This window comes from Cibotium barometz, chromosome 58 (assembly GCF_041138505.1).
Source record: "Cibotium barometz isolate CiBa-2024 chromosome 58, ASM4113850v1, whole genome shotgun sequence".
Taxonomy (NCBI): Eukaryota; Viridiplantae; Streptophyta; class Polypodiopsida; order Cyatheales; family Cibotiaceae; genus Cibotium; species Cibotium barometz.
In genome coordinates, this window is record NC_141103.1 from 6,252,086 (window position 1) to 6,279,705 (window position 27,620).

Below are 27,620 nucleotides of genomic sequence, written 5' to 3' on the forward strand. Positions count from 1 at the left end.
AATCTCCAAAATCCAATGTTCATTGCATCAAATTTTAAATTTTACCTGCTCAAGACTCGAGTGCCGCCCGAGCAAAAGAAGGGGCCAACTTGCCAAGGCCCAAGAGGAGGGGCCAAGAGAAGGTAGGGAGAGTGTGGGACAGCCAAGAGGAAGGGTGGGGTAGTAGGTGGAATGGAGAGTGTGGGGCAGCCAAGGGGGCAGCCAAGAGGAAGGGTGGAGTGGTAGGGAGAGCACTCAAGCAGCAGGCTCAGCCAACAAAACAGGCGCAGCAGCGAAATAAACCCGAACGCAGGATAAAACCCGTCGCCGCCGTCGCGCACATGTCGGAACGCCCGGAACGGGCGTTCCACCCTACGTTCCGGCATTCCAATCGCCGTTCTGCGGTAACTATGGTAAAAATATCTGCTGACATGGTTATGTGGCATGTGACAATTGGTAAGTATTGATCATAAACCTAGCCTTAGGAATTAGCCCTAATTTGTAAGTGAGTGTGTACACACTTCATTAAGTTTTGGGCAACCAAAACTCACTTATAACTTATGACCAGTCCTGTGTGTTCGCACACACTCATGTCCTGAGGTGGACAAAACCTAATGCCCTACTGCCCAGACCTTATCCCCTTTGTACAAAAAGAGCAACCAGCCATGTGTCCATTCTAGCTTGCATCACAAGACACTAATCCTCTCTACTTGACTTTTAGATTGGACAACTCACCATATCTCTCGTCCCTCTCTCTCTCTCTAGAAGTACGCGTGCCCTTCATGAGGCCTCTTTGGCTGTATTTTCTGCACTTTCTCCTTCCCAACTCCATATCCAAGCTTGCTAGTGTGTTTTCCAAGCTTCCAAGAGAGTTTCCAAGTGGTGTTCACTCTCCCACATACTCCCAATGAGGGAAATTCAGCAAAGTAGCTCTTATTTTTGCTGTAATTTCTAGTCTTTCAGCTAAAAACCCTAGCGAAATCTTTCCCAGGGTTCCCTTCATCCTCTTGAAAACTTTTGTCACGAAGAATCGCGACAAATCGAAGATTTCAACACTCCAAACGCTTCCATTGCGAAGACTTCCGCTGTCATCGACTATACTTGCAATTGGTAAGCTTTGATGCTTGAATATGGAAGCAAGTAGCAGGAGGGAGGAACCGGACTCCATGATCACATACCCTGTGTAGTGTTCTCTTGTCCTACGTTCTCTCTTGCAAATTGTTGCTACCATGTGTTGGTGAAACAATAGAGAGCACATGGGCACTTGAGAGGGTAGTATGAGTTGCAAGTCTACACCGACAACCACATTGTTTGCAATATTGTATTCATATGCATTGGTATGAAAATCTCGTCAGAAATGCCCATGCCGCTATGTACTTGATTCTCCCGACATCAATATACTTTATTTGAGAGAGGAGCCGACCACTCCGGCTCATTGTGCGTCTCTTGTTAATTCAGGAAATTACTTCTTGTATTAAGCATGTTGTCCATTAAATCTTGGTGTTTTTAAGTGTATTGATTAGCATTGTATTCAACCAAGTTACATTGGTATCAGAGCAGATGCTTCTCTTTCACTTCTTACGTGAAAGACGATCACCCGTGAACACTAGCTATCTCTACATTTAGAACACTATGGACAACCATACAGTGAATATTGGAGATGCTAACACAAGAGGCGGGGACAATGAAATGCATGCTTCCAATGCTTTACAGGATGAGCAAACTCGTGGTGCACATTAGGAAACAAGAATATGTGGGACAGTGTGGCAAAGAGAAAATGCAGGAAGAAGACTCCATAGCCTTAAGGACTGAACTTACTCATATACAAGCTCTTCTAAAGCTCACTGCTTGCCGATCAAGAAGACCATAAAAGCTAAGCAAATGGTTAAAATATATTTTGCAGCCGACCAAGAAGACCATAAAAGCTAAGCAAATGGTTAAAATATATTTTGCACAAGTGTTCAAACATCATGGAATGCCGAAGTCCTTTGTGGGGGATAGAGATCCCAAGACTACAAGTCTCTTTTGGTGGGCCTTATTTGATAATATGGGCACCAAATTGGACTTCTCATCAGCTTATCACCCTCAAACTGATAAGCAAAGTGAGGCTATAAATTCAGCCATGTTGGATCTCTTGAAATATTATGTGGCATTTGCCGCCCATCCTTCGAAGTTCGCACAAAGATGAGATATTTGCAACTGATGAGTATATAAGAGGCCTTGATATTACTTTTCCTCAGGTGCGGACAACCATTGCAAGTACGCAAGACAAGCATAAAAAGCCTGCCGACAAGCATAGAAGGTAATTTGATGTTAAAGAGAATGATTGGGTATTGCTAAAATTTGACAAAGCAAGACTTGCAAAGAGACCTGGCAAAGAGGGTGCATACCCTAAGCTTGCAACGAGGTACTATGGACCTTTTCAAGTGATCGAGAAGATCAATGAAGTGGCCTTCAGGTTGGCATTGCCTAGTCAAAGCAAGACTTGCAAAGAGACCTGGCAAAGAGGGTGCATACCCTAAGCTTGCAACGAGGTACTATGGGCCTTTTCAAGTGATCGAGAAGATCAATGAAGTGGCCTTCAGGTTGGCATTGCCTAGTCATTGGCATATACACAATGCTTTTCACGTGAGTCTCCTTCGCAAGTATGTAGGGCCGGAACCCAGTGAACCGGTCATTGAGGATCCACCAAAAGTGGATAAGCTTCAGGAGATTTTGCAGCCAGAGCAGATTGTATATCACAAGGAACGCAAGCTGTAGGCAAAGTCATCAGGCGTTACCTTGTGAAGTTTAAGAACTATCTTCCCATTGACGCTAAACGGATAGATAAAGAATTCTTTAGAGATTGCCCGCATTTGCTTAAGACGTATTTGGATGTTTTTCAGTTGCAGACAACAGATTAGAAGTCGGGGGGGAGGGGGGGGATGTCACCATTTGTCCATCCAATTGGTCTACTCGTGCTTTCTCATTATGTATGTACATTGGACTAGTGTCCATGGAAGTTGTATATGCCGGGGATTGATGCCACTCATGTGATACTGTGGACTTATCTTTCCGCTGGGACTTGCGCTTGTGTGTACATGCTCGGAAATGGCTAGAGAATTGGTGTTCCATTGGATCTAGTACCTCGTGTACTTGCCTGGAGCACGTCTCTTTTGGTATAGTCTCATAAACGGGGATTGTCCATACCAATGCTGCATTGCATAGCATCTTTATGTGTTTACTTGCAATTGAAATTGCATGCTATTTTCATGCTTGCCTAACCAATGTGTAGTTCCGGGTAAGGGGACGCCCACCGTGAACCGTGAGTGTGAAACTGTCTGCTGACATGGCTATGTGGCATGTGACAGGTGGTAAGTATTGATCATAAACCTAGCCTTAGGAATTAGCACTAATTTATAAGTGAGTATATACACACTTCATTAAGTTTTGGGTAACCAAAACTCACTTATAAGTTATGACCAACCTTGTGTTAGCACACACTCATATCTCGAGGTGGACAAAACCCAATGCCCACCGCCCAAACTTTATCCCCTTCGTACAAACAGAGCAACCACCCATTTGTCCGTTCTAGCTTGCACCACAAGGCATTTGTCCTCTCTACTTGACATTTAGAGTGGACAACTCACCATATCTCTCTTCCCTCTCTCTCTCTAAAAGTAGGCGTCTCCTTCATGAGGTCTCTTTCGCTGTATTTTCTGCACTTTCTCCTTCCCAACTCCATATCCAAGCTTGCTAGTGTGTTTTCCAAGCTTCCAAGAGTGTTTCTAGGTGGTGTTCACTCCCCCACACACTCCCAATGACTGAAATTCAGCAAAACAGCTCTTATTTTTTCTGTAAGTTCTGGTGTTTCTGCTAAAAACTCTAATTTCAGCCTTCCTTTCTCAAGTTGATGTAACTTGGTTGGACACAATGCTAATCAATACACTTAAATACACTAAGATTTGAAGGACACTTGCTCAAATACAAGAAGTAAATTGCTGAATTTGACAAGAGGCACACAATGAGCCGGAACGGCCGACCCCTCCCTTGAGTAAATTGTATTACTATTGGAGAAATTCAATACATAGTTTCACGGGCATCCATTGCCAAATCCTCCATGCCAATGCATATGAAATTCAGCATTTAGAAAACAATGGTATGTCGATGTAGATCACCAAGGAGCTGCCTTGATGCCCGGCCCGACTTCAGTGCCCATATTCTCTACCATTGGCTCTATGTTCTACCAAGCAAGGTAGCAACATCTTCAAGAGCACATAGGACAAGAGAAATACTACACAGGGCGGCTAAACAAGGAGTCCTGCCCTTCTACTGAGTAAGTAATGACAATACATTGTCCAATTACCTTACTAGTCTTCATAGAAGTTGTTGCAAGCGGAAGCCTTCGCGTTGGAAGCTTTAGAAGTGTTGATATCTTCGATTTGCCGCAATCCTTCGCGACAAAAGTCTTCAAGAGGATGAAGGGAACCTTGGGAAAGCTTCCCCTATGGTTCAACTTGAGAAAGGAAGGCTGAAATTAGGGTTTTCAGCAAAAAGACCAGAAATTACAGCAAAAATGAGAGCTGTTTTGCTGAATTTCAGTCATTAGGAGTGAGTAGGAGAGTGATTAGCACTTGGAAACACTCTTGGAAGCTTGGAAAACACCCTAGCAAGTTGGGTATGGCTATGGAGAGCTTGGAAATGGAGAGAAATGGTGGAAAAACAGAGTTTTCAGCCTCCAAAAATCCTCATGAAGAGAAAACACGAATTTCTCTTAATAAGTAAGTGAATTGGGGTCCAATCAGGTGAAGGGACATGGGGAGATGCCCATTTATGAGTAAAAGGGGAGGATCAGGTCCTGGACATTGAGTCTTGTCCACCTCGGGACTTCAGTGAGTGTGAACTTGGAAGCGGTCATAATTTATAAGTGACTTTTGGGCGCCCAAACTTTAATGAAATGGGAACGCACTCACTTATAAATATTGGCTAAGTCCTAAGGGCTATTTGAGCCTAGATTGGGTAATACTTACCACCTGTTCACATGCCACACAACCATGTCAGCAGACAGTTTCACACGCACGGTTCACGGGCGGGCGTCCCCTTACCCGGAACTACACATAGGTCATGCAGGCATGAAAACAGCATGCAATTTCATTTGCAGGCAAGCACATAAAGATGCTATGCAATGCAGCATTGGCATGAGCAATTTCCGTTCATGAAACCATATAAGACCAGGCGTTTCCAGGCAAGTATACGCAATACCAGACCCAGTGGAAAGCCAATCCTCCAGGCGTTTCCGGGCATGTACACAAAGGCACAAGTCCCAGCGGAAAGCCAAGTCCTCCAGGCGTTTCCGGGCATGTACACAAAGGCACAAGTCCCAGCAGAAAGCCAAGTCCTCCAGATATTCCGGGCATGATAACATCAAGTCCCAGCGGAATATCATATCCAACTATACAGCATGACACGTGTCAATCACCTGCATAGGCATATTCCATAAGCCATGGACACCAATCCAATATGTACATAGTGTGAAAGCAAGAGTGAACCATTTGGGTGGCCAAATGGTGACATTCCCCCCCGCTTCTAAACAGTTGTCCGCAACTGAAATGCATCCAAATATGTCTGAAGCACATGCGGGCAATCTTTGAAGAACTCTTCATCTACCCATTTAGCATCAATGGGAAGATAGTTCTTAAACTTCACAAGGTAACGCCTCACAACTTTGCCTGCAGCAAGCTTGCGTTCCTTGTGATACACAATCTGCTCTGGCTGCAAGATCTCTTCAAGCTCATCCACTTCTGGTGGATCCTCAATGACCATTTCACTGGGCTCCGGCCCTACATACTTGCGAAGGAGACTCACATGAAAAGCATTGTGTATGTGCCAATGACTAGGTAATGCCAATCTGAAAGCCACTTCATTGATCTTCTCGATCACTCGAAAAGGCCCATAGTACCTGGTTGCAAGCTTAGGATATGCACCCTCTTTGCCAGGCCTCTTTGCAAGTCTTGCTTTCTCAAATTTCAGCAATACCCAATCATTCTCTTTAACATCCAATTGCCTTCTATGCTTGTCGGCAGCCTTTTTATGCTTGTCTTGTGACCTTGCAATGGCTGTCCGCACCTGAGCAAAAGCAATATCCAAGTCTCTTACATACTCATCAGCTGCAAATATCTCATCCTTTGTGCGAAGGATGGGTGGCAAAACCACCTTACCATAAACAATCTCAAAAGGGGCCTTTCCCGTAGATGCATGCACCGTGTTGTTGTATGCAAATTCCACAAGCGGTAAGTACTTCTCCCAAGAAGACTTCTGATCCGCCACATAACATTTCAAGAGATCCAACACGGCTGAATTTGCAGCCTCACTTTGCCCATCCGTTTGAGGGTGATAAGCTGATGAGAAGTCCAATTTGGTGCCCATATTATCAAATAAGGCCCGCCAAAAGAGACTTGTAGTCCTGGGATCTCTATCCCCCACAATGGACTTCGGCATTCCATGATGTTTGAACACTTGTGCAAGATATATTTTAACCATATGCTCAGCTTTGATGGTCTTTTTGACCGGCAAGAAATGAGCTTGCTTGCTAAACCTGTCCACAATTGTCCAAATTGCATCATTACCCTGTTGGGTACGTGGCAAGTCCATAATGAAATCCATTGTAATACTTTCCCATGGCTGCGTGGGAATAGGCAATGGCTGAAGCAAACCTGGTGCCTTTTGCCTGTCAAACTTGACCTTTTGACAGGTGATACATGCACGTACATGTGCGTCTATGTCCTTCCGCATACCTGGCCAAAAGAAATACCGCTCAATCATGTGCGTAGTAGGCATTATGCCTCTATGACCAGCATATGGAGGAGCATGGCACTCATCCAAAACCTTTTGCCTCATGTCAGACACTACACATAGGCAATTATCTTTCATGAGATAACCCTCTTTGATCACATATGAGGCATGTGCATGACCAGCCATCAAATCAGCCCAAATAGTGGCAAAATCAGCATCCGTATGATACAAATCACGCATGGTAGACAAGTCCCCATGAGAGGCAACCGAGATAGCTGCTACATACGGCTTTCGTGACAATGCATCGGCCACTACATTCTTCTTTCCCGGGGTGTGCAAGATCTGAAAATGAAACATAGAGAGGAAATTGGCCATCCTCATATGCTTCTCTGACAATTTAGTTTGAGTAAGAAAATATCTCAAACTCTGGTGATCTGTCTTCACAGTGAAATCAGCCCCAAGAAGGTAATGTTTCCATATAGTAAGTGCATGAATTACAGCCAAGAGCTCTTTCTCATAAATGCCAAGAGATCGCTCTGCATCATGCAATCTACGACTCTCATAAGCCACGGCATGTCCCTCTTGATTAAGGACAGCCCCTATGCAATTTCCAGATGCATCACATTCCACACAAAAAGGCTTTTGCAAATCCGGAACGATCAACACTGGACCATGAGTAGTTGCATCTTTCAATGCGAGGAATGCATCTCTCTCTACATTAGTCCATTTGAACACGGCCTTCTTCTTTGTCAAATCATGCAAAGGAGAAGCAATCCATGCAAAGTGCCGAATGAACCTGCGGTAGTAAGAGCATAATCCAAGAAAACTGCGGATCTCATGCACGGAACTCAATTCGGGCCAATTCCGAATTGCATCAATCTTTGCAGGATCCATCCGCACTCCATCTTTGGACACAATATGCCCAAGATAATGTATCTCTGACAAGAAAAACTCACTCTTCTTTGCATTTATGAAGAGTTTATGCTTATGGAGCTCTTCAAAAACAGTAGCCAAATGAGCTTTATGCTCTTGTTCGGTCTTCGAGAAGACTAGGATGTCATCAAAGAAGACACCTGTAAATTTCCTGTATCCACGGAATATGCGATCCATCATTCTATTGAATGTAGCCGGGGCATTTGTAAGACCAAAAGGCATAACAAGATACTCATAAAGCCCAAATGCTGTCCTGAAAGCAGTTTTGTGTACATCCTGAGGCACTACACGCACTTGATGATATCCACTCTTGAGATCAATTCGGCTAAAGCATGCCGATCCATCCAACTTGTCAAGGATGTCGTCTATGCGTGGAATCGGAAACCGATTCTTGATGGTAAGCTTATTCAAAGCTCTATAATCCACACACATACGAAAGGATCCATCCTTCTTTTGAACCAAGAGGACGGGTGAACAATATGGAGAAGAGCTTGGCTGAACCAAACCCTTCTCAAGAAGCTCATTTACTTGCTTCATGATCTCCTCTTTTTGGGATGCACTTACACGATAGGCTGGCCTATTAGGTGGTGAGCTACCCGGCACAAGATCAATGCGATGATCTTCCGGTCGTACAGGTGGTAACTCATTTGGTAACTCATCAGCAAAACAATCATTGTGCTCTTGCAAAAATTTCAGCCTATCATTACAAAGAGTGTTTACATGTACATTAGTTTTCTCAATAGGATCTCGTACAAAAATCAAGTACGCAAAAACACTCTTTTTCATTACTTTCTTAATTTGTACATGAGATACAAGGGGAATGGTATCACCCTCTTCACCAGCATCAATTACATGTTCTCGGCCTTTATGCATGAAGGTGATCCTGTTAGTCTTGTAAGCCTTGCACGGATCAATACGTGTATGCCAAGGCTTTCCAAGCAATACATCACAGCCATTCAAAGGCGCCACAAGAAAATCCTCATGATCCACATAGCCTTGAATGTGTATGCGCAACTTGCCAAAAATAGGCATGACCTGCACTTCTCTACCAACAAAGGCAGCCCCTGCTTCAATTTGAGGACCCATGTCCTCCACTTCAATACCCAAAGCAGCTGCCATCTGAGTGGATATGAAATTTTCAGATGCACAATCATCAAACATGAACAAAGCGGGCTGATCCTTGAGTTGTCCCCAAGCTTTGCATACAACCCTATCTTTGCTATCATGTGAAGTGTTGCCCTGCACATCCGGAACCATATGCACATTAGGCTTCTGTACGTTAGCATTTTCAGCTTTGTTCTTCTTATTTGGGCATGCTCTTGCCATGTGCTCAGTGCTGCCACAAGTAAAGCATTTGCCTTCACGCATATATTGCTCCTTCTTCTCAGCACTAAGACCAAAGTTTGCCGGCTTATAAGGGCGCTTGTTAGCAAACTTATTTTCAGCTTTTGGACCTGATTTGGCTTGGTTTTGGTCCCTTTTAGGTGGCTGTCCATCATTTTGCAGGTTTTGGACAGCCCTCTCTTTGCCTTGAAATGAGGGTTTAGCCTTATTGGATCGACTCAATTTGAGTTCCAATTGCTCGGTGGCGGTGGCGGCTGCGATTAATTGGTGTAAGGTATGACCAGGATACATTTGTAATCCCGCTTTGTACACGGGTTGCAATCCCGATTGAAACCTTCTCTTCCTTTCCGCCTCGGTGACATGCATAAATGGAGACACCTCCAAGAGCACTTTCCAAAACTTTTGTACATATGCATTTACCGATTCCCCCTCATTTTGCTTTACCCAATCCCACTTCATTGTTATCTCATTCAATGCATTGGGAGGCAAGAATTGAGCATAGAACCTCTCCTTGAACTCTTCCCATGATCTAACAGGATTCGGTGAGAGCTTCTCCGTGAGCCACCAATGGGCAGCAGTGCCTTTCATGAACATGCTTACATGCCGGATCATGGATTTCTGAGTGAAATCCTCATCACTGAAAGCAATATCAAACTGGGCAATAAAAGCAAGTGCCTTTGATGCATCATACTCTCCATGATATGTGTCAAACTTCACAGATTTGTCTCCGGCTTTGAAGTCACGAGACTTTGATGCATGTGTGTGCATCTCAACATGTTTTCCCCCATGTTTGTCCATTGGGACAACTCCTGTGACTGGCATCATTTTTGGACCAAAAGGTGATGCATAAGGCATAGATACATGTGCCCTATAAGCATGAGGCATGGCTGGCCCCTCAACATGCATTGATACATTTTCAGCCATAGCTTCTCCCTCACGAGCACACTCGAAGGCATGAGTGGCATGAGAGATACGCGGAATACCTGCACCAACAGAAAATTGCAGCCCATGTTGCATGTGTTGTGCATGTACATTTTCAGCCGGCAATGGCATTTGACATACATTTTGACCACTGCCATAAACATTGTATCCTTCACGGGCTACATGAGATATTCCTGCATGGCGTGAAGTCACTGATTGTTCCTCTCCCATCGCATGGAGGTTCATCCTCTTAGACATAACTTCTTGTTCGGGCACTTGTGGGGATTCCAAGACATGTGGGATGGTTGCCTTTTCTGCATAGGCATCCTCGGTACGAGCCAAGTATGCACGTGCTGCATCCCTCGGTTGCATGTGCAACTCTTGAGCAATCATTGCCATTGCATGATCCATATAAGATTCAGCTTTCTTGGCCTTCAAACGATCATGTACCAATGGATCCTCGCGGCGATAGAGATTCAATTCTTCTTGTTGTGCATGGAGAAGAGCCTGCATACGAGTAAGTTCAGCTCTCAAGACTATGGACTCTTCTTCTTGCATCTTCTCTTTGCCACGAGACGGCTGTCCCACATATTCATGTTCCCTATTGTGCACCACATGAGTTTGCTCATCCTGTAAAGCATTGGAGGCATGCATTTCATTGTCCCTGCCACTTGTATTAGCATCTCCAACATTCATTGTATGGCTGTCCATAATGTTCTAAGTGTAGAGATAGCTAGTGTTCACGGTGATCGTCTCTCACGATAGAAGTGAAAGAGAACCGTATGCTCTGATACCAATGTAACTTGGTTGGACACAATGCTAATCAATACACTTAAATACACTAAGATTTGAAGGACACTTGCTCAAATACAAGAAGTAAATTGCTGAATTTGACAAGAGGCACACAATGAGCCGGAACGGCCGACCCCTCCCTTGAGTAAATTGTATTACTATTGGAGAAATTCAATACATAGTTTCACGGGCATCCATTGCCAAATCCTCCATGCCAATGCATATGAAATTCAGCATTTAGAAAACAATGGTATGTCGATGTAGATCACCAAGGAGCTGCCTTGATGCCCGGCCCGACTTCAGTGCCCATATTCTCTACCATTGGCTCTATGTTCTACCAAGCAAGGTAGCAACATCTTCAAGAGCACATAGGACAAGAGAAATACTACACAGGGCGGCTAAACAAGGAGTCCTGCCCTTCTACTGAGTAAGTAATGACAATACATTGTCCAATTACCTTACTAGTCTTCATAGAAGTTGTTGCAAGCGGAAGCCTTCGCGTTGGAAGCTTTAGAAGTGTTGATATCTTCGATTTGCCGCAATCCTTCGCGACAAAAGTCTTCAAGAGGATGAAGGGAACCTTGGGAAAGCTTCCCCTATGGTTCAACTTGAGAAAGGAAGGCTGAAATTAGGGTTTTCAGCAAAAAGACCAGAAATTACAGCAAAAATGAGAGCTGTTTTGCTGAATTTCAGTCATTAGGAGTGAGTAGGAGAGTGATTAGCACTTGGAAACACTCTTGGAAGCTTGGAAAACACCCTAGCAAGTTGGGTATGGCTATGGAGAGCTTGGAAATGGAGAGAAATGGTGGAAAAACAGAGTTTTCAGCCTCCAAAAATCCTCATGAAGAGAAAACACGAATTTCTCTTAATAAGTAAGTGAATTGGGGTCCAATCAGGTGAAGGGACATGGGGAGATGCCCATTTATGAGTAAAAGGGGAGGATCAGGTCCTGGACATTGAGTCTTGTCCACCTCGGGACTTCAGTGAGTGTGAACTTGGAAGCGGTCATAATTTATAAGTGACTTTTGGGCGCCCAAACTTTAATGAAATGGGAACGCACTCACTTATAAATATTGGCTAAGTCCTAAGGGCTATTTGAGCCTAGATTGGGTAATACTTACCACCTGTTCACATGCCACACAACCATGTCAGCAGACAGTTTCACACGCACGGTTCACGGGCGGGCGTCCCCTTACCCGGAACTACACATAGGTCATGCAGGCATGAAAACAGCATGCAATTTCATTTGCAGGCAAGCACATAAAGATGCTATGCAATGCAGCATTGGCATGAGCAATTTCCGTTCATGAAACCATATAAGACCAGGCGTTTCCAGGCAAGTATACGCAATACCAGACCCAGTGGAAAGCCAATCCTCCAGGCGTTTCCGGGCATGTACACAAAGGCACAAGTCCCAGCGGAAAGCCAAGTCCTCCAGGCGTTTCCGGGCATGTACACAAAGGCACAAGTCCCAGCGGAAAGCCAAGTCCTCCAGATATTCCGGGCATGATAACATCAAGTCCCAGCGGAATATCATATCCAACTATACAGCATGACACGTGTCAATCACCTGCATAGGCATATTCCATAAGCCATGGACACCAATCCAATATGTACATAGTGTGAAAGCAAGAGTGAACCATTTGGGTGGCCAAATGGTGACATTCCCCCCCGCTTCTAAACAGTTGTCCGCAACTGAAATGCATCCAAATATGTCTGAAGCACATGCGGGCAATCTTTGAAGAACTCTTCATCTACCCATTTAGCATCAATGGGAAGATAGTTCTTAAACTTCACAAGGTAACGCCTCACAACTTTGCCTGCAGCAAGCTTGCGTTCCTTGTGATACACAATCTGCTCTGGCTGCAAGATCTCTTCAAGCTCATCCACTTCTGGTGGATCCTCAATGACCATTTCACTGGGCTCCGGCCCTACATACTTGCGAAGGAGACTCACATGAAAAGCATTGTGTATGTGCCAATGACTAGGTAATGCCAATCTGAAAGCCACTTCATTGATCTTCTCGATCACTCGAAAAGGCCCATAGTACCTGGTTGCAAGCTTAGGATATGCACCCTCTTTGCCAGGCCTCTTTGCAAGTCTTGCTTTCTCAAATTTCAGCAATACCCAATCATTCTCTTTAACATCCAATTGCCTTCTATGCTTGTCGGCAGCCTTTTTATGCTTGTCTTGTGACCTTGCAATGGCTGTCCGCACCTGAGCAAAAGCAATATCCAAGTCTCTTACATACTCATCAGCTGCAAATATCTCATCCTTTGTGCGAAGGATGGGTGGCAAAACCACCTTACCATAAACAATCTCAAAAGGGGCCTTTCCCGTAGATGCATGCACCGTGTTGTTGTATGCAAATTCCACAAGCGGTAAGTACTTCTCCCAAGAAGACTTCTGATCCGCCACATAACATTTCAAGAGATCCAACACGGCTGAATTTGCAGCCTCACTTTGCCCATCCGTTTGAGGGTGATAAGCTGATGAGAAGTCCAATTTGGTGCCCATATTATCAAATAAGGCCCGCCAAAAGAGACTTGTAGTCCTGGGATCTCTATCCCCCACAATGGACTTCGGCATTCCATGATGTTTGAACACTTGTGCAAGATATATTTTAACCATATGCTCAGCTTTGATGGTCTTTTTGACCGGCAAGAAATGAGCTTGCTTGCTAAACCTGTCCACAATTGTCCAAATTGCATCATTACCCTGTTGGGTACGTGGCAAGTCCATAATGAAATCCATTGTAATACTTTCCCATGGCTGCGTGGGAATAGGCAATGGCTGAAGCAAACCTGGTGCCTTTTGCCTGTCAAACTTGACCTTTTGACAGGTGATACATGCACGTACATGTGCGTCTATGTCCTTCCGCATACCTGGCCAAAAGAAATACCGCTCAATCATGTGCGTAGTAGGCATTATGCCTCTATGACCAGCATATGGAGGAGCATGGCACTCATCCAAAACCTTTTGCCTCATGTCAGACACTACACATAGGCAATTATCTTTCATGAGATAACCCTCTTTGATCACATATGAGGCATGTGCATGACCAGCCATCAAATCAGCCCAAATAGTGGCAAAATCAGCATCCGTATGATACAAATCACGCATGGTAGACAAGTCCCCATGAGAGGCAACCGAGATAGCTGCTACATACGGCTTTCGTGACAATGCATCGGCCACTACATTCTTCTTTCCCGGGGTGTGCAAGATCTGAAAATGAAACATAGAGAGGAAATTGGCCATCCTCATATGCTTCTCTGACAATTTAGTTTGAGTAAGAAAATATCTCAAACTCTGGTGATCTGTCTTCACAGTGAAATCAGCCCCAAGAAGGTAATGTTTCCATATAGTAAGTGCATGAATTACAGCCAAGAGCTCTTTCTCATAAATGCCAAGAGATCGCTCTGCATCATGCAATCCACGACTCTCATAAGCCACGGCATGTCCCTCTTGATTAAGGACAGCCCCTATGCAATTTCCAGATGCATCACATTCCACACAAAAAGGCTTTTGCAAATCCGGAACGATCAACACTGGACCATGAGTAGTTGCATCTTTCAATGCGAGGAATGCATCTCTCTCTACATTAGTCCATTTGAACACGGCCTTCTTCTTTGTCAAATCATGCAAAGGAGAAGCAATCCATGCAAAGTGCCGAATGAACCTGCGGTAGTAAGAGCATAATCCAAGAAAACTGCGGATCTCATGCACGGAACTCAATTCGGGCCAATTCCGAATTGCATCAATCTTTGCAGGATCCATCCGCACTCCATCTTTGGACACAATATGCCCAAGATAATGTATCTCTGACAAGAAAAACTCACTCTTCTTTGCATTTATGAAGAGTTTATGCTTATGGAGCTCTTCAAAAACAGTAGCCAAATGAGCTTTATGCTCTTGTTCGGTCTTCGAGAAGACTAGGATGTCATCAAAGAAGACACCTGTAAATTTCCTGTATCCACGGAATATGCGATCCATCATTCTATTGAATGTAGCCGGGGCATTTGTAAGACCAAAAGGCATAACAAGATACTCATAAAGCCCAAATGTTGTCCTGAAAGCAGTTTTGTGTACATCCTGAGGCACTACACGCACTTGATGATATCCACTCTTGAGATCAATTCGGCTAAAGCATGCCGATCCATCCAACTTGTCAAGGATGTCGTCTATGCGTGGAATCGGAAACCGATTCTTGATGGTAAGCTTATTCAAAGCTCTATAATCCACACACATACGAAAGGATCCATCCTTCTTTTGAACCAAGAGGACGGGTGAACAATATGGAGAAGAGCTTGGCTGAACCAAACCCTTCTCAAGAAGCTCATTTACTTGCTTCATGATCTCCTCTTTTTGGGATGCACTTACACGATAGGCTGGCCTATTAGGTGGTGAGCTACCCGGCACAAGATCAATGCGATGATCTTCCGGTCGTACAGGTGGTAACAATCATTTGGTAACTCATCAGCAAAACACCAATCCAATATGTACATAGTGTGAAAGCAAGAGTGAACCATTTGGGTGGCCAAATGGTGACAGTTGAACCATAGCAGAAACTTTCCCAGGATTCCCTTCATCCTCTTGAAGACTTTTGTCGCGAAAGATCGCGACAAATCGAAGATTTCAACACTCCAAACGCTTCCATCGCGAGGACTTCCGATGTCATCAACTATACTTGCAATTGGTAAGCTTTGATGCTTAAATATGGAAGCAAGTAGCAAGAGGGAGAAACCGGACTCCATGATCACATACCCTGTGTAGTGTTCTCTTGTCCTACGTGCTCTCTTGCAAATTGTTGCTACCATGTGTTGGTGGAACAATAGAGAGCACATGGAGACTTTCAAACAACCGGAATTTTCCAAGTACATATAATTTCCAATCAAAGAGAGAAACTGAATTTGCGAGAACATTGTCCCACAAACTCACAAAATTCTACACCCAAAGTCTTCGAGATTTCTTGAAAAGCAAGCATGAAAACATTGTCTATGCTCGGATCACCATGAAAACACCTCTGGCGCCCATTAGGAAACATAAAACACTTATCTATCATGAAGAAACAAGCTGTCCATTTCTAAAATTCTGTTTTCATCGCATAACACTTCATAGAAGAGCTTGTGCCTATATGATATGAGTGAGAGAAGCTTATGCACATGAGGGAGAGTGAGTACTCTAGGGCCTGCTATGGGGCTGTCCAGAACAGAAAACAGTAAACTACCACCTTGTATGTTAGCGCAAGGGAGAAAGAGAGCTCGAATAGCACACACCCAAGCCAGCTATATGCACACATGCGAGTCGGCCAGCTGAAAATAACTCCCCCTGCCTTCTTTTGCAAGTCGACCAGTCCTCGTACCACCTAAGGATATGCATGAAGATCCTGGCATGGGAACTCTCGCATGGTGGCGCAGATGGTGTCGAGCATACGTGGAAAACGATGTGTCATGATAAGTGCAAAGCTTGAGATGTATGGATAGAGGCTTGAAATAGAAACAGAATAGAAGTGTGTAGCCCAAGCTAGAAAACCACCAAACTTAGAAGATAGACTAATTTTATCAAGCCAACTTTGGCTTAGATTTGTATATATTTACATCTTCAAGGAACAATAGAAACAGTTTATGCTTTTTCATCTTGCTCTTAAGGTTTCATGTACGCCTTGATGAGAGTCGACCCACCTGTTTCCCAACTGTGGATTCCGGCCTCTAGGCAAGAGGATCACATGCCAGGCTTAAGAGGGACAATGAAGACTATCCCCTTGGGGTTGGTGACCATAATTCCTTTCTGCCCCCACCGAGTCCAAGTAGATACTCTATGGGAGATTATTCAAAGCCCATCTACTTGGCAGAGTTGGAGTGCAAGATGCAATGGGCTATTTAGGGCACCCAGACCTTCCCTATGGCATCCTTACTCACTATCATCTGCTCAGATACAGTTCATATTCTGTCTGTCATCAGGGACAGACTGCATGAGTTGTCCAGATTTGCAGAGACCAGATGAGTCTCGTGGGCATGGAGTGACACAGCCTTTTGATTTCGTCTTCAGTGGTGGGGATCCCTTGGAATTACTATCTGCCTTCACTGACCACAAGGTAGCCTCCCTCTTTAGTGGCCAGTTATGGAGGGAGCCTCTCCCCGTGCTTTTTCTTTTCTCCTTTGCCCTGGATGGGGTGAGCATTCTACATGCACGTGAAATGTGTAATGTAATTCCCTTCTTAAATAGATAGAAATAAATCTCATAGGCATGATGGAATGTCTATGCTGTTCACATGAAGCTACAGTGTTTTTGCGAGCTTCATTGAAATACATTTGTTGGTAAAATACTGGTATGCAGATGACAAGCTCTATTTTATGATGCTTTAACTGTCACATCCATCCATGATCTCCAAACTCTTTGAGCTGCAATCTATTTTATTATGGCTTTCAGTTTTGTGACTTTTCATGTGCAAACATCTTACATCAGTTTGTGGGGTGCATGTAATAGATAGCAAGACTAAAAGCAAAAAATAGCATCATTGGAGGAGGCTCATCATGCGAATAAGAAGCATGTTGGGGACTTTTGAGAAACTATAGAAATAAGTTTCCTTCTGGGAGTAGATTGCAGCTGAGAATTCACATGAAGTGACTGGATATGGGAATTCTCTGGATTTTTCTGAATCTGTGAGTTTTGCAAATTCAGAACCATCCACTCAAGTCAGCAGGCGAAAAGGTAGTTTGAAGCATAAATCCAGTTCAAGGAATAGGTATACACCCTATATCAAGTACACAAAGCTTGCTTTTGAGGTGTCTTACCTTCTCCCTTAAGTCTTTACAATGTGATTTGTTTATGTATGTTAAACTGGACTCGTGTGACGCTTCAACTTTTCTTTTGGATTGCTTGTACAACGTAGGTGGATACTTTCTTTGCTGTCATGTCTCCACTCGGAGTGTTCTTGTCTTTGAGGAAGGAGTCGGTAATGAGCTACAATAGAAACTGGCTTATTTTGCATGTATTGAAGTTCTTTCTTCTCTTTAAGTAATGTGTGCAATCACTTGCTTTTCTGGGGTCAGGCAAGGGACAAGTGTACTGGCAAGATGATGGGGATTGACGAGGAGATACCGGCATGCGAGCAGCTGTTTAATGTCTTTCATCCATTTGATCCGGTTGCATACAGGTAGGATTGAAAATCAAACAATCATAGTTTAAATTAGATAGTTTTGCCTCCTTTCTCAGTTGGGAGGATAGGAGGTATGTGTCATTTGGTGGCTAACGATGCTCCAATGCAAAAGCTTCTTGTGGATGCTCGCAGGCAGGTAGACAATCTTCTGCTCAGGGAAGATGCCTATGCCCACCTGACATCCAAGGTAATGAACTGGGGTGACTCTGGAGATTCTCTGAAAACCTACCTCCACTCCCCAGGTTGGAGTGGAAGAAACCCTGTGTAGTAGTTCTCTCTGGTTGAAATCATAAACTGCTGCTATTTTGTTTTCTAGTTGATTCACGTGCTTCATTGGACTAATACAAAGTCAAGGTGGCATCTTATACTGCTCGTCAGCACGCTTTCACATGCACAAGGCCAGATTTCGTGCCAGTTGTAGTCTGAGGATCTTTTTGTTATTCAGAGGACTTGAGCAAGGCAACAATGAACCCACCCGGAAGCCAGACAACTATAAACCCCCCTTATCAACATAAGAGATACAATTCACCCAGGAAGTGGGTCGGCGGTGCCGTCTTCAAGACATGCTTGAGCCAGGCTACATATCACCAGCACAAAGATTGGACACTACATGGGAGATCATTGCTAGCATCACAGCCTGGCACGTTTGGAAGGCTAGATGCATTGAGGCCATGGAAGGCAATTTGGTTTATGATACACTATGCATTTGCAGGTTCTGGTGTGATATTATCCACACGCTTATGGCCACTTGGGCTAGGATTCAAGCACCTTCGAGGGATGCAAAGAGAAAACGTGGCCGGCAGATTCGAGCAGCTTCAACAGGAGAGTCATCTCCAGATGTGGAATGAGAGGAATCCAGGATCCCTGTGGTAACCGCCGTCATGCTCGGAGCGCTTTCAGGATCATAATCAGAGTGCACCACCTCATGCTCAAGGTCGTTGTCCTCCTATGGGGAGCAATGGGCAACGACAGGTGCAAACTCCAGATCTCGTTGGTTCTAAATGTCCTGTCGCAAGGCATCAGCCTCGTGCGCCGAAAAGCCACCATCTTCCCCACCTCTTTCCAGGCCAAAGGCCGCCACATAGTCCATATGTGCACGGTTCTGCTCCATCAGCACACAAATCCAAGCCGCCACCTGATCCTCTAACGCCATGATAGCCCCAAAACTTGAAAATCAGCAAGTTACCCAACACACTCTCTTCCCAAGACCCAAACCCCAACTATCCTCTCCTGATTCTACGGGCTCCTCCCTAATCTGGTAGACAACACATGCGGGATAATGCAAAAATAATTTTTTGCAGATATCCTAAGCTTCTACAAATCTCACTTTCTCGAAACAAGGGTACATTCTCTTGACTCTATGGGCTGCTTTTCCAACCAAACAACTAACACACAAATGCAATGCTGAAAAATAAAAAAAATGTGTCCTAAGCTTTGACACCAAATGTAAGAACCTGCTCTGGTTAGTGAGTTTGCTGTGGGGCTTTTTGCATGAAGCATGGTTTCTTTTGACCTTTGGTTTGTTATGCTGTTGGGTGTATTGTTTCTAGGAGTTGGTGGCTTTAGATACCTAAACCAAGTCATTAGGGGGACAACTTTGAGCTCTGAGAAGGCGTTTGGGTAGCCAATTTTGTGATTGTTGAGCTTGGGGTTGTCATACACCTGGATGTCTATGTCTAACTTTGTGTGTAAAGCTGCTTTGGTGTGAACTCATGCGACTACACTCAGGTAAATCCAGGACATGTTTGGAAGTGTGTGCACATGCTGAGGGTCCAGGGTAAGCATTGCAAGGCACAACCAATAGAGTTTCTTTATCGGACAGGTTCACAGATTCATCTTCTGAAACAAGGATATTGACATGTTGACCTATAGCTTTAAATGAAGCAGTTCTAGAATCCTAGTCAACAGTACATCTATAATGGCCCATCCAATTCCTTCCAAGTAAAAGCTCTTGAGATAATGCTCCAGGAGGCATCACAAAGAATCTACCTTCGGCTGGGTGGTCTGCAATGTCAAACACCATTTGTCACACTCCCAAACAATTGACCATTTGATTGCCAATTGGTTTTACCTTGGCTTCAATTAATGACAGAAAAGGTTTCCCAAGGAAGGTTCATGTCTCATAAGACATCAAGTTGTTGGCTGGTGCCGCAATCTAGAAGACCTAGTTTGCAAACAAAGTTTTTACATCCAACATATGCAACCATAAACGAAAGTCTAGCCATGTTGGTTAGGTAAACTTTCGGTTTTCCCATCTGGACCAAAGTATTTAATGGACCCTTCTATTATGGGGTTTTTTTACGTCAACCTCTTGGTTCCATATAGACAAAAGCTCATTTCCGTCATCATCATAGAACCATGTATTATAAATTTTTGGCAATGTATCCATGGTAGCAAGGATCTAAAGCCAACTCTCATCCTCCCCAGGTTTTGAAAATGTTTTATCATTGCGGATTCATTCGATAGTAGAGATATCATCATTCTGGATCCCTTCAAAAAATCGAACACTCCTCTCTTCTTCGTTACCACTTTGGTTAGTGGTAACTGAATCATTATCTTCAAGTGGGTGTTTGGTCATTGGACGATAGCTCGAGTTTCGAAGATTGACCTTCATGATGTTATCCTTCTTTTGCGTCAGTTTCCTAATCATGGATCATCTTTAACTGTCTCATAAAAGGCCCACCTAAGATCACATCGTAAGTGGTGGATTTCTTGAAGTCCATGATTGCAAATATGTGATCAAAAGTCAATACACATAAGGTCAACCCATTCACTCCCATGGGCAAAGTGAGGTTTCCATCAACCAATTTGATCTTCGAAGTGGTTGTCATGCGTACTGTGGCAATCTCCATTTTTCCCACTGCTTTTTGGTAGCAACTCTCACTCCAGCCCAACCATCTAGGATGGCTGTGGATGTTTTGTTTCCTAGTTTTAAAGACAAGGTAGCATTGAGTTAAAGTACTTGCCAAGCTTGTTGACATCCATTCCCTTACATCCAGCCAAAGACAGGGATATCTTGATAGGAACTCACCGAATGTGACTGTGATTGGAGCAAACAGAACTACAAGCATCCCTAATGTGTTCTTTTCTCTCTTGGTCCTGCCAAAGACAGGTGCTCTCATTGAGGTAATTGCACCTTCTGGGACCGAGGTACAAGGGAAGAGTCTTTAAGGAGTTAGTCTTAGACTCACCCGACTCTAATGGAAATTGAGAGGTCCAAGTTTTGGCTTAGTTGGTCAGGTAATCATTCCAAAGATGATCTTTTAGAGGTTTGGGATTACAAATGCTTTCCGTTTTCACAAAAGTTGAATCTATGCCCACACTATGGACCGACCACCGCAACAACACTGTCCACAACGACGTGACAATGTCACACCGCCAAACCGCAATAGCGTAACACTATCACACCGTCACAATGGGTCAACCTGAGGCGCCGAGCATTGGGGACCATCAAAGGCACAACCCAACGGCAGCTTTTGCAAACTTTTCGCTTTTCAAAACCAAGCCAAAACCAGACCATGCTTTCCCACAACATTGGTCCACCCTTGGATACCCTTGTCCATCGAGTCAAACACTGGTCAACCCTTGGTCAAAGCACGATCAAACCTGGTCAACCCCTGATCAAAGTTGGTCAAACATGCCTGCCTTTGCATGTTCTCATGCCCCAAGTTGTTCCAAGCCACATGCACGCCATCAACTTGACGTAGTCGACCTTTCCATAAACTTTGATCCACTTTTGGACTCTATCAAACTCAGCTTTTTGGTCAAAACAGCCGTGCTTTTTGACTTTCACCCACTGATCTACACATGCCCACACAGGCTTTCATTGTGCATCTTCATGTGTCTTTGGTCCATGTGAATTCTCTTTGCTTTTTCCCAAGAAAAACTGATTCTTTTCTTTGGCTTCTTTCTCATCTCTTCCCGTCATGCTTGCAGCCCACCACGAGCTTGCCCCCCTTGAGAAAGTTGACGTGATCCCAGCGATGAAACCTTGAAACCTGCCTTCCATACCACTGATGGCCGGTAAACAAAAACTTCACCACACATAAGCACTTTAAATAACTAAAACTTGAAGAGAGAGAGAGAAAGGGATGGAGCTAGATTGCTCCTACACAAGACACTGTGTTGGCCCCAAAACCACTGGCGCCCCTTGCGGTATTTCTTTCTATTCTAGAAGTTGATCTACCATTACAACTTCAGCCCGAACCTCCACAGCAAACAGCCAAAGCTATCCAAGAGTAGCCTTCACTCAATAAATCCACATGATGTGTTATGCTCAAAGCCCCCCCCAAGCCTTGGTTATATAGGTTCTCGTAGCCCCCTTGCTTTAAAAGCAAGTTTTGCTTTAAAAAGTTAACTTGCTTTTAAAAACAAATTGAAAAGCAATTTAATTGACTTTTTATGCAAAAATTCATCCTTCTAAAAATCTCTCAAACCACTTTGAATTTGAAGATATTGTAAGAGACAGTTGCTCCTCTCAACGAGCTCTTCGCGATAACGTGAACAAATCTTCATTCTGATAATCTTGAAAATTAGTTAGGGTTAGCGTTTCCACCAAGATAAAACATGCACTATTGTGACACACACCATGAAGGTTCACGCCCGTGATGAGACTCACGCTTGCAAAGCTCACATGGTGAAGGCTTACACTTGTACAGCTCACACCATGAAGGCTCACGCTACCTCAAGAGCCCCACTGAGAAGGCCGATAGGTGTAAGCACAACCCTACTTTACAACACCTGACAAGTAGAAATATGAGGGAATCAACCCAAGGAATCGTTGTGGATCTGAGAGCGTGTAAGGATCACACCTTGAAGGCCGTAAAAAGGAGGCTGGGCGATATGAGGCTCACATAGGCAAGCCTACAACCACAAGTCCAAGGAGAGAGTACCCACACCTCCAAGGCAACACTGAAGAGGATGGGAGGCATGAGGCTCATGTCCGTGAAGCTCACGGCCATGAGGTGACCCACATGAAGCTAGGTAGGACCCAACAGTCCGCCGTCAGATACAGTTTTTAAATTGAAGTGTCAAGTCAGTGTGAAGTAAATGAGGATAAGCACAAAGCAATTAAATGCACACAAGATACCCCAAAGATTCCTTGACAGCACACACGTGAATGGGATAAAACAAAGTGTTACTCACGGTTTTGAAGTGCAATGAATGAAAGCATGTGTGCCACTGTCAAATGACAATCTGACACTCTAATCAATTATAACTCGGGGTGGGTGAGTCTCATCTACTCTTACCCAAAGGTTCTTCTCACTTACTTTGTTGCTTGTGGGCTGTCCACCTTTCATGCCAAGGCTGGTCATGTGCTTGCCACAACTGCTGCAACGCCCTTGTTGGCGATTTTCACAGCCCTTGGCTGGCAACACTTTTGCCAAACCTTTGTCCTTTTTGCTGTGTGGTGATGGCCTTCAGCCTTGTTGCTGGCCTTCTCAGGCCTTCACGTGTCCGCCTACAGGCCGTGCATGCCCCTTTGCACTTGTACTTTTCTACTGCCAGCTTGATGAAAAGCTCTCAACGCTTTAAGATGGTTGTAGCCAGGTGGCTTAGCATCCTCTTTTTGTTAGCATTGACATCACAAGTTGTCGCCTCTTTTCTCCAATTACAGCCATGTTTACATTGAGCCACGCCTCCTTGATTGCCACCTTAGCTCCCAACAGCCCGGTCGTTCACCACATGCATACTACTCTGCAGCACTCACTCTCTTTTTATGCACATGTCCACGTCCTCTAGGTCACATTCATACAAGAACTTCATGCCCCTTGCCTCATGCTCTTTCCCCAGAAGGGCTATTTTGCGAGAGATGCTGAGAATCTGCTGTAGCGCGCTGACGTGCAGGTTACCCTAGTATTTTTGTGTCTTGAGGGCTTGGCCTTCGATCCGCTTTCTTCTCCTTTTTGTGATGCAGCCAAGGGATGCAGCTAGGCCGTGCACTCTTTATTTTTCTTTTCGGTGCTCACAGCAAAGCTTTGGCAACCCCCTCTTAAGCTTCTTATTCCTAGGGTTTGCTATTTTTGGCTTTGTTCTCTTTTTTTATTTTTTATTTTCTTTACCCCCTAATTTCCTAGCTTATCACTAACCTAAAGCCTAGCCAATTAGCTAACCTAATTTTAATACAAACTATTTATTAGCTAAACTAATACTAACTAATTAACAAAGCTAATTTTAATACTAGCTACTAATATTAACACTAATCCTAGTCACTAACTGTCAACTCAAGATTAACACGGACCACTGACATGCCTCAATAACACAGACACCTGCATCTACAACATGCTTACACCTTGATTATGGAAGTGTGCATTGGTCACAAGTAGAGACGAGCCATCTACAACGAGCCAAGAGCATGTGCATGCAGTGTAGAGTCGCTAAAGGACATACATACACGATGGGCACCGCCTAAAAGATCCTTGTCCACCCTCACGTATGTGTTTTCTTGCTGAAGCAAGAATTAATAACTTGTTCCAATCATTGTATTTCCCGCATAATTATGCTTAATGATGAACTCAAGAGAAAGGGACATTCCCTTGAGTGTTGATTGAGAGTGTGCTCTTGCTCCTTGTGCTCTCTACCTTATCCTCTTGCCCTTTTGGTAGAGAGAGAGGGCTATTGTCTTTGCGCAGTGGAGCATGGTCTTGCAATAGTTGGGAGTTCCAAGCTCCCTGTGGACGAATCTTGTCGTGACAACGGGAGGCGGATCTTCTCAAGTGCTAGCTAGCATTTTTGCACTTGCCTGTTCTACGAGATGGCGGATAAGCAACCAGGTTTCCAACGGCACGTGAAAGGTAAGTTCTCTTCACTTACTTAGCCTTGAGCTAGAGGGTGTAGTGGTTTGCGCTTTCCACTGGCACCGGGGAAAACGGTAGTTTGTCTTAACGCTTGTTTTAACTCTTATGTAGGGTTTGTGTTTTTCTTGCCACTCGCTCAATGAAAGCTGCGGTGTCCTAACTCTGTCAGAGTTTGTTACAAAGTTGGTGGTGGTTTGACCACCTTCATAAGGTTTGGCGACACTTTTGATAAAAATGGATCACATGGATCAACACTTGGCATGCTTGGTGGCTTTGCTTCAATAGGTTTTTGTCCCTCACAAAGGAATGATTGTTTTATGAAAGTGTGAACACAGAGAAAGGAATAGTGCAAGACTTGAAAACGCACAATTCACTCTAATGGCTACACTAATCCTAGTGTAAATCACAAGAACCCAAGCTCTGGCTAGAGTGCTGTTTTTGCCCGTTTCTTGTGACAAGCTACATGGCAGGCTGGACAGCCGTTTCGGCCTTCTCAGTGGGTGGAAATGGTGTTTCCTTGTTTCAAGGGGTCGTTTCCCCCGTTTCCTGTGACTATGGTGTGTGGGTTCTTTTGTGTGGGAACAACCTCTTAAGAGGATCTTCTGTAAGCAATGATGTATGTAGGTGACAACTCTTAGGGACTCTTGGCATCGTAGTTTGATATGTGGCATATGTGGTGGCAGCATATGAATACACCTTGTAAGGGGGATCTCTCCAATAAAAGGACCATTATTATAACAATTTGAGTATGCCTAATCTTTTCAGTTTATCTCGTGCCCCCTCTTGCTAATCACTCTTGTTAACCCTTGTGATTAAACCCTAATGTTTAATATCTGATATCAGAGCCATCTCTGCGCACACCAGTCCGCCTCTTACCAGTTTTCACTAGTCACTGCCGAATGTCCAAAGCCCACTGCTGCCCCAAAACCGTTGCGGCGGAGCTAGTGTACAGCGCACCGCTACAGTCCATTTTTCTGGCAGCTCTAGTGCCAACTTGCCAAGCCAACTACCGTAGCCGGAAACTCCGCCCAGCACCAACGGACTTCATGCAGCTCTGCTCAGCCCTCATCCGCCAGCCCACCCCCAGATCTGGCGGCCCTCAATTCTGCCTTGCTTATCAACCCAACCATGCCTCGGCACTCCGTCCTCTGCACTTATCGGCAGCTCCGCTTTGCTATTGTCGCCAGCTTCCCGGGATCTGGTTCATTGCTGGCAAGATTTTGAGGTATTGGTTTCTTGTTTTGTATAAAGGTGACACCTCTTAGGAACACTTGGCATCAGAATTTGACATGTGGCATATGTGATGGCAGCATATGAATACACCTTGTAAAGGGGGGCCTCTCCTATAAAAGGACCATTATTATAATGGAGTATGCCTATTCTTTTCAGTTTATCTCGTGCCCCTCTTGCTAATTACTCTTGTTAACCCTTGTGATTAAACCCTTATCTCCAATGTACTTTATTCTCTTCATTCTCATATTGGTAAAGCAAATACTCCAAAAGATGGCCAGCCTGGCCATTGGAACCCAGCATCAATGTCTATGTGGATGATTGTTCAGTGTTCCTTTGTCATGGGATCCGAACTTCAGTTCAATTGTGTTGTGATTGCTTACCTGACACAACCTTGAAACTGCTAATTCTAGAAAGCCATCCATACATTTCTTGCTTACAATCATAAAGTTTCTAAGTACCACAAGATAATTTGATTGATAGCTTAGAAGGTAAAACAAGTGTGCGAGAAGATACGAGCCATTTCGTTTATTCATAATATGAACAGTAAGAATCACCTGTGTTGGCTGTGGTGATTGAGATGGAGCAAAGCCACGCCGCAGCTTGATCCCACTCCATTTGAAACCAAGCACCGATGAGATCCCAGATGCATCCACACCAAGCCATGCTTCCCAAGTATTATCCTCTCCTGTAAATAAGGCATGCAAGCCCTGGAAATTTTCAAAGTTTTCAAGAGAAGCCATCGTTAGGAAAAACAAGTGTAGCAAGATTATATGTATTTGTACTCCAATGCAACAAAATTTTGGAACAAACCATGTGCATGCATCAATAAAAGGCTCTTGAGAATTGTGAATTAATCTTGTTTTGTTACCATAGGCAAGTTTACTCATACCAACCACCAAGACCTCTCCATGTATAAAATAACTGAAGATCTTTTCAGCACATAAGACCTAACTTTGATTTGGTATCATATGTACATCAACTGAAAGGCAATAGCCTAGTGGTAAGCCCCCATGACTCTCAATGGAGGGGGGTCATAGGTTCAATATTCTTGGGCAATACTCTACTCACAAGAGGAGGTTCACTGTTCTAATGTGTGTACTGTGCAAGCGGGCACAATGGTTGCCACACACCCACACATTGGGCATCATCAAAACTCCGGACACTCTCCACACACAGTGGTTGCCACACCCACACATTGGACATTATCAACAACTTTCTGAGCGCTATTCCACCTTCATCTTCTGCAGCAGCAAACCCATAAGTGATAAACTACTCAGGGAGCCACGTCAAACAAAACCACCAGCCCCACAGAAGAGGAAAAAGGCCATTCGTGTGTGACAACAAAAGTGTGCAATCCATCTCCTCAAAACTTGGTCATCTCTGGCACAGAGACATTGGCTCAAGACTCTCCTTCAAAGTATGCTTCTCCTAACAATTGTGCAGTGTGTTCACTTTAACCAGCTGAGGCTCACTTGTTGGGCTCATGCTTGTTTGTTGCCTTGATTTCCCTCGAAAAAAGAAACAGGATATTTACGCAAGTGCATTTGTTACTTCTTTGACACTTCTTGTCAGATAACGCAAATGCAAACATGGTCTTAAATCAACTTTTAACAAACCTCACTGGGACTTTGTAAATTAACCCTTGCAGCAAATTTTCCCGAGGGCTGAAAAGTCCGCCGATGCCAAATCTG

General features: G+C 44.2%; 1 pseudogene across 1 annotated transcript in view; it reads right to left on the bottom strand.

Moving 5' to 3' along the window:
• The window catches only part of LOC147605832 (phospholipase SGR2-like), a 160,845-nt pseudogene that overhangs the window by 96,916 nt on the left and 36,309 nt on the right, over positions 1 to 27,620 (bottom strand). The window contains exons 5-6 of the transcript XR_015265049.1: positions 27,546 to 27,617; positions 26,484 to 26,636 (exon numbers count right to left, since the gene is read on the bottom strand). The product of XR_015265049.1 is annotated as a phospholipase SGR2-like (transcript). The remainder of the gene's footprint in view (positions 1 to 26,483; positions 26,637 to 27,545; positions 27,618 to 27,620) is intronic.